The sequence below is a fragment of the Megascapheus bottae genome, chromosome 25 (assembly GCF_031878675.1).
Source record: "Megascapheus bottae isolate mThoBot1 chromosome 25, mThoBot2.hap1, whole genome shotgun sequence".
NCBI lineage: Eukaryota > Metazoa > Chordata > Mammalia > Rodentia > Geomyidae > Megascapheus > Megascapheus bottae.
In genome coordinates this window covers 25,624,994-25,632,493 of record NC_143533.1, presented here as the reverse complement: position 1 = coordinate 25,632,493, position 7,500 = coordinate 25,624,994, and the positions used below count along the sequence as shown (strand labels likewise).

The 7,500-nt window shown below is 65.4% G+C and overlaps 1 protein-coding gene across 1 annotated transcript in view; it reads right to left on the bottom strand.

The window, feature by feature from the left end:
- Window positions 1-3,374, bottom strand: part of Grem1 (gremlin 1, DAN family BMP antagonist) — a 10,312-nt gene extending 6,938 nt beyond the window's left edge. The window contains exon 1 of the mRNA XM_090357779.1: window positions 3,351-3,374. The gene's annotated coding sequence lies outside the window, so the exon portion shown is untranslated. The remainder of the gene's footprint in view (window positions 1-3,350) is intronic.
- Between the last annotated feature and the right edge of the window lie 4,126 nt (window positions 3,375-7,500).

Below are 7,500 nucleotides of genomic sequence, written 5' to 3'. Positions count from 1 at the left end.
CCTGTCCTCTCCTCTCCTGTCCTCTCCTCTCCTCTCCTGTCCTGTTCTCTCCTCTCCCGTCCTCTCCTCTCCTCTCCTCTCCTCTCCTCTCCCGTCCTCTCCTCTCCTCTCCTCTCCTCTCCTCTCCGTCCTGTCCTGTCCTCTCCTCTCGTCTCCTGTCCTCTCCTGTCCTCTCCTCTCCTGTCCTCTCCTCTCCTCTCCTGTCCTCTCATCTTCTGTCCTCTCCTGTCCTCTCCTCTCCTCTCCTGTCCTCTCCTCTCCTGTCCTGTCCTCTCCTGTCCTGTCCTCTCCTCTCCTGTCCTCTCCTCTCCTGTCCTCTCCTCTCCTGTCCTGTCCTGTCCTCTCCTGTCCTCTCCTCTCCTGTCCTCTCCTGTCCTGTCCTCTCCTGTCCTGTCCTCTCCTCTCCTGTCCTGTCCTGTCCTCTCCTGTCCTGTCCTGTCCTCTCCTGTCCTCTCCTCTCCTCTCCTGTCCTCTCCTCTCCCGTCCTGTCCTCTCCTGTCCTCTCCTGTCCTGTCCTCTCCCGTCCTGTCCTCTCCTCTCCCGTCCTGTCCTCTCCTGTCCTCTCCTCTCCTCTCCTGTCCTCTCCTCTCCTGTCCTCTCCTCTCCTCTCCTGTCCTCTCCTGTCCTCTCCTCTCCTGTCCTCTCCTCTCCTGTCCTCTCCTGTCCTGTCCTCTCCTCTCCTCTCCTCTCCTGTCCTCTCCTCTCCTGTCCTGTCCTCTCCTCTCCTGTCCTGTCCTCTCCTCTCCTGTCCTCTCCTCTCCTGTCCTCTCCTGTCCTGTCCTCTCCTCTCCTGTCCTGTCCTGTCCTCTCCCGTCCTGTCCTCTCCTGTCCTCTCCTCTCCTGTCCTCTCCTCTCCTCTCCTGTCCTCTCCTCTCCTCTCCTCTCCTGTCCTCTCCTCTCCCGTCCTGTCCTCTCCTCTCCCGTCCTGTCCTCTCCTCTCCCGTCCTGTCCTCTCCTCTCCCGTCCTGTCCTCTCCTGTCCTCTCCTCTCCTGTCCTCTCCTCTCCCGTCCTGTCCTTCCTCTCCCGTCCTGTCCCTCCTGTCCTCTCCTCTCCTGTCCTCTCCTCTCCTGTCCTGTCCTCTCCTGTCCTCTCTCTCCTCTCCTCTCCTGTCCTCTCCTCTCCCGTCCTGTCCTCTCCCGTCCTCTCCTGTCCTGTCCTCTCCCGTCCTGTCCTCTCCTCTCCCGTCCTGTCCTCTCCTGTCCTGTCCTCTCCCGTCCTGTCCTCTCCTCTCCCGTCCTGTCCTCTCCTGTCCTCTCCTCTCCTGTCCTCTCCTCTCCTCTCCTCTCCTCTCCTGTCCTCTCCTGTCCTCTCCTCTCCTCTCCTGTCCTCTCCTGTCCTCTCCTCTCCTGTCCTCTCCTCTCCTGTCCTCTCCTGTCCTGTCCTCTCCTCTCCTCTCCTGTCCTGTCCTCTCCTCTCCTGTCCTCTCCTCTCCTGTCCTGTCCTGTCCTCTCCTGTCCTCTCCTGTCCTCTCCTCTCCTGTCCTCTCCTCTCCTCTCCTCTCCTCTCCTGTCCTGTCCTCATCCTCTCCTCTCCTGTCCTCTCCTGTCCTGTCCTCTCCTCTCCCGTCCTGTCCTCTCCTCTCCTGTCCTCTCCTGTCCTGTCCTCTCCTCTCCTGTCCTGTCCTGTCCTCTCCCGTCCTGTCCTCTCCTGTCCTCTCCTCTCCTGTCCTCTCCTCTCTCTCTCCTGTCCTCTCCTCTCCTCTCCTCTCCTGTCCTCTCCTCTCCCGTCCTGTCCTCTCCTCTCCCGTCCTGTCCTCTCCTCTCCCGTCCTGTCCTCTCCTGTCCTCTCCTCTCCTGTCCTCTCCTCTCCCGTCCTGTCCTCTCCTCTCCCGTCCTGTCCTCTCCTGTCCTCTCCTCTCCTGTCCTCTCCTCTCCTGTCCTGTCCTCTCCTGTCCTCGTCCTCTCCTCTCCTGTCCTCTCCTCTCCCGTCCTGTCCTCTCCCGTCCTCATCCTGTCCTGTCCTCTCCCGTCCTGTCCTCTCCTCTCCCGTCCTGTCCTCTCCTGTCCTGTCCTCTCCCGTCCTGTCCTCTCCTCTCCCGTCCTGTCCTCTCCTGTCCTCTCCTCTCCTGTCCTCTCCTCTCCTCTCCTCTCCTCTCCTGTCCTCTCCTGTCCTCTCCTCTCCTCTCCTGTCCTCTCCTGTCCTCTCCTCTCCTGTCCTCTCCTCTCCTGTCCTCTCCTGTCCTGTCCTCTCCTCTCCTCTCCTGTCCTGTCCTCTCCTCTCCTGTCCTCTCCTCTCCTGTCCTGTCCTGTCCTCTCCTGTCCTCTCCTCTCCTGTCCTCTCCTCTCCTGTCCTCTCCTCTCCTCTCCTCTCCTCTCCTGTCCTGTCCTCTCCTCTCCTCTCCTGTCCTCTCCTCTCCCGTCCTGTCCTCTCCTCTCCTGTCCTCTCTGTCCTGTCCTCTCCTCTCCTGTCCTGTCCTCTCCTCTCTTCTCCTGTCCTCTCCTCTCCCGTCCTGTCCTCTCCTGTCCTCTCCTCTCCTGTCCTCTCCTCTCCTGTCCTCTCCTCTCCTCTCCTGTCCTCTCCTCTCCCGTCCTCTCCTCTCCTCTCCTCTCCCGTCCTCTCCTCTCCTCTCCTCTCCCGTCCTCTCCTCTCCCGTCCTGTCCTCTCCTGTCCTCTCCTCTCCTGTCCTCTCCTCTCCCGTCCTGTCCTCTCCTCTCCCGTCCTGTCCTCTCCTGTCCTCTCCTCTCCTGTCCTCTCCTCTCCTGTCCTCTCCTGTCCTCTCCTCTCCTGTCCTCTCCTCTCCTGTCCTCTCCTCTCCTCTCCTCTCCTCTCCTGTCCTGTCCCGTCCACCCCCGTCCCTCCCGGCCCCGCGCTGGGCCGCCCTCGTCCCGGGCCGGCAAGCGATGCCCAGAGCAGACGCGGCTGGCGGGGCGTCGTCGTCGTCGTCCTGGGCAGCGCCCGGCCGGCTGGGGTCCCGGGCCGGAGGGAGACCTGGGGGGACGGGCGGCCCGCGCCCTGCTCCCCGCCGGACCCTCCAGGGCAGCGCCGCCGCCCGCCTGCCGGTGCCCGGAGGCCCCCGGTGGGTCCCGCGCGCTCCGGAGCCGCTGCCCTCGCCGCCCGCCCGCCCGGAGGGGAGGAATCGGCCGTGCGCACCCGAGCTGAGCGGGGCTCGGGGTCGCTCCCACGCCTGCAGGCACGCGCCCCGGCCCGGCCCCCGCCAACCTGCCCGGCCCCGCGCGCCCCGGCCCGGCCCCCGCCAACCTGCCCGGCCCCGCGCGCCCTGGACCAGCACTGCCCGGCCCCTGCCCGGCCCCGCGCCCCTGACGGGCCCGGCACCGCCCGGCCCCCGCGCGCCCCTGCCCAGCCCCTGCCCGGCCCCGCGCGCCCCGGCCCGGCCCGGCGCCCTGCTCACCTGTCAGCGGGCGGATCGCGTCGTCCGTGCTCACCAAGCCAGGCGCGACGCGCGGCCACGGCGCTGGCCGCCTGGGCTGGGCGCGGAGCCGGGGTCTGCGGGGCTGAGCGGGGCTGAGCGGGGCTGAGCGGGGCCGGGCGCTCGGGTCTGGGCTCCCCGCTCCCCGAGGGCGCCCCGAGCGCCGCCGCGCGCGGTTTAAATGCTGGCGGCCGGGCGGCGCCCGGGGCTGCGCCTCCCCATTGGCCGCGCCGCCGCGCAGGGGGAGCGGAGAGGGGGCGGGGAAGGATCGGCCGCCGCCCCGCCGCCCCGCCATCCCGCCGCCCGTCCGGTGCCCCGCGCCGCCGGCAGAGGTCACCCCGGGAGCCGCGCCCGGAATGCGCGGAGAATCGAGTTTTCCGCCGGGGAGAAGAGGGGCGGACGGGGCGGAGCCGGGCCGGGCCCCGCCGCGGCTCCCCAGGACCCCCACCCCGCCGCCGCCCGGGCTCCCCGGGGTCCCCACCCCGCCGCCCGGGGCTCCCCGGTCCCCCCACCCCACCCCGCCGGCGGCGCCCGGGGAGACCCCGGCGCAGAGCCCCGCGCTCGGCCGGACCCTGGGCGCAGCCGCGGCCTCTCCACCGGGGCGCGGGGACGAGCGGCTCTGCCGCGCTGCGCCTCCAGACCCGGCTCTCGGCGCCGCAAGTCCGGTGGGTCGGGAGGCGGAGAGGAGGCGGAGAGGAGGCGTCTGAGGAGGAGGACAGGAGCCGGGGACCCGCACCCAGATCCGGAGACGCCCGGAGCCGGCGTGAGCGGGGAGAGGAAGGCGAAGGGGAGCCGGGCCCTGGGGAGGGCTGGGGAGGCGGGGGGGGGGGGGAGGGGGCGGGGGGTCTGCTGGGCTCCCAACCTCAAAGGAAAGCGGGGGGCCCCTGGAGAACCGAGGGGGGGACTGCGGGAGAACGGGGCCACCCTGGAGATGGGGGGGACGCTCAGGAGACCGAGGGAACTCTGGAGAACAGAGTGCCTCTCTGGAGAACAGGGGGTCTCTGAGGAGAAGGGGGGGCTCTCTGGAGAACGGGGGGCCTCTTTTGAGAACAGGAACCTCTCAGGCTTCACTGGGGAGCAGTGGGGGACTCTGGAGAATGGGGGGGCTCTCTGAAGAATGGTGGCCTCTCTGGAGAATGGGGCGGGGAACTCTATAGAACGGGGTAACTCTCGAGAACTGGGGGGACTCTGGAGAACGTGGGGCCTCTCTGGAGATGGAGGGGGGGACTCTGGAGAATGGGGCCTCTCTGGAGATGGAGGGGGGCCTCTCTGGAGAACCGGGGGCCTCTCTGGAGAACGGGCGGGGAACTCTGTAGAAGGGGGTGACTCTGGAGAATGGGGCCTCTCTGGAGATTGGGGAAACTCTCTGGAGAATGGGGGGCCTCTCTGGAGAACAGGGGGGACTCTCTGGAGAACGGGGTGCATAGGGGAAGCCGCATCTCAGGGCTCTCTAGGGATTGTGCACGTGGGCCTCTGAGCAGGAGCGCCTCCTTTGCTTGTTTCCTGGGGCTGCTGCTCAGGCGTCTTTCTAGCCTTGCTGGTCAGCCAGGCTGGCGAGAAACACCAAACGCAGACACGGAAGGCTTCCTCTGCTCCACTTCACAAATAGATGAACTCCACATCTCCTGAAAACCAGCGCTTCTCCAGATCCACGCAGACCTCCACAAATCAGATCCACATCTGAAAACCAGCGCTTCTCCAGATCCACGCAGACCTCCACAAATCAGATCCACATCTGAAAACCAGAGCTTCTCTAGATCCACGCAGACCTCCACAAATCAGATCCACATCTGAAAACCAGAGCTCCAATCCATGCAGCCACAAGCTGGCCAGCTTGCTCTGCAAGACACCTGCAGCCTCCTGTCTGTGACAGTGCACGCGCACGTGTGGCCAACGAGTGTGTCAGCGTGTGCATAGTTAACCAGGCCACTTCTGCAGTTTCGCACGTCACTTATGTCCATTCTCCAGTTCACTCGCAAGAGCTGCCCAAAGTGGGGGATTCGCAGCTGCAGCCCTAGACCTAAATTTTATATGGGACGTGTAAGTGGGCGCCTACATCAACTGTGTTAGGAGAGCTGCTCAAATGCGTGACTTCTCTGCAGGGGACAGAGCCTGGTGAGCACCCCAGGTCCATTCTGTGCAGGTAGGACAATCTCGCCGGCTCTCTAGACAATTCTGACAAGCTGCTGGCTCTGGGAGTCACTGGTGGAGCGGAAAGAATGCAGTTTGCACCTCAGCTCAAGCAGGAGTTGCCGGAACAACGCTGGTCCCCTGGACTCAGGGATTGTGTGGAAAATGGGGGTGACCCCTTGACAAGAGCAGCTGGAGAATGGAGAGGAGGACGCCACCGCTGTCGTCCGCACGGTGAGTCTGCTGTAAGCGCGGGGACCCCCCAGCCTCCGGAGCTGTTGTCTGAGGGTTTCGCGTCCTCTTCTGCGTCTCTGCCCCGATCTCATTCACCACATCGCTGATGAACCACGGGCCCCTTGCGCCCTGTGTTCTAAGAGCCGTCCAAGTGGGGTGCTACGAGAAACAGCACCCGTGTCCAGGGTTTTCCCTGTCTCGTCCCCAGGGCCAGGACCCCTTCCATGTCTGGGAAATGACGTGGACTGGAGCCGCTTTCCTTCTCTTCCCATCAGATCCGCACGTTTGACCTTTTCCAGGCCCGCTCTTCTTGATCTCTTCCTTCGTTACACGCGGATTGCAGCGAGCCTTCTCTCCAAACACACAGCGCTCCGAGGGCCAGACGGTCTGCCTGCGAGTGGTCAGCATCGCGCCGCGTGGGGCCCCACCACCATGGACACGAGTGTGGACGGGAACGCAGAATCACGGGGAAGTGAGTTGATACAGAGGAGAGGTGCGAAGCACAGAGAGTGGCCACAAGATGGGAGCCTGCGGGGCCCCGGCCGTCCCTCTGCTGTGCTCCACCCGGGACGACGACAGGCCCACCCCACCCCACCCGCAGAGACGCGGCCTGAGCCCAGGCTGCGCCCCCCCGCCCCTCCATCCTCACCCCCTCCATCCTCACCCCCTCCTGTCCTCACCTCCTCCATCCTCACCTCCTCCATCCTCACCCCCTCCTGTCTTCACCCCCTCCATCCTCACCCCCTCCTGTCCTCACCTCCTCCTGTCCTCACCTCCTCCATCCTCACCTCCTCCTGTCCTCACCTCCTCCATCCTCACCTCCTCCATCCTCACCTCCTCCATCCTCACCCCCTCCTGTCCTCACCTCCTCCATCCTCACCTCCTCCATCCTCACCCCCTCCTGTCCTCACCTCCTCCATCCTCACCTCCTCCATCCTCACCCCCTCCTGTCCTCACCTCCTCCATCCTCACCTCCTCCATCCTCACCCCCTCCTGTCCTCACCTCCTCCATCCTCACCCCCTCCATCCTCACCCCCCTCCATCCTCACCCCCTCCTGTCCTCACCTCCTCCATCCTCACCCCCTCCATCCTCACCCCCTCCATCCTCACCTCCTCCATCCTCACCTCCTCCATCCTCACCTCCTCCATCCTCACCCCCTCCTGTCCTCACCCCCTCCTGTCCTCACCTCCTCCTGTCCTCACTCCCTCCATCCTCACCTCCTCCATCCTCACCTCCTCCATCCTCACCCCCTCCATCCTCACCCCCTCCTGTCCTCACCCCCTACTGTCCTCACCCCCTCCATCCTCACCTCCTCCATCCTCACCTCCTCCATCCTCACCCCCTCCATCCTCACCTCCTCCTGTCCTCACCCCCTCCTGTCCTCACCCCCTCCTGTCCTCACCCCCTCCATTTTCACCCCCTCCATCCTCACCCCCCTCCATCCTCACCTCCTCCATCCTCACCCCCTCCATCCTCACCTCCTCCATCCTCCGCCCCTCCTCTCCTCACTTCCTCCATCCTCCCCTCCCCTCCTGTCCTCACCTCCTCCATCCTCACCTCCATCCTCCCCTCCTCCATCCTCCCCTCCTCCATCCTCCCTTCCCCTCCTGTCCTCACCTCCTCCATCCTCATTCCCTCCTGTGCTCACCTCCTCCCATTCTCACCCCCTTCCATCCCCCCCAGGACCTTCCCCATCCGGGGCCTCCCGTGTCCAGCGCCTCCGGCATCCAGCCAAACACCATTTTAAACTGCCAGCAAGCCAAGCAA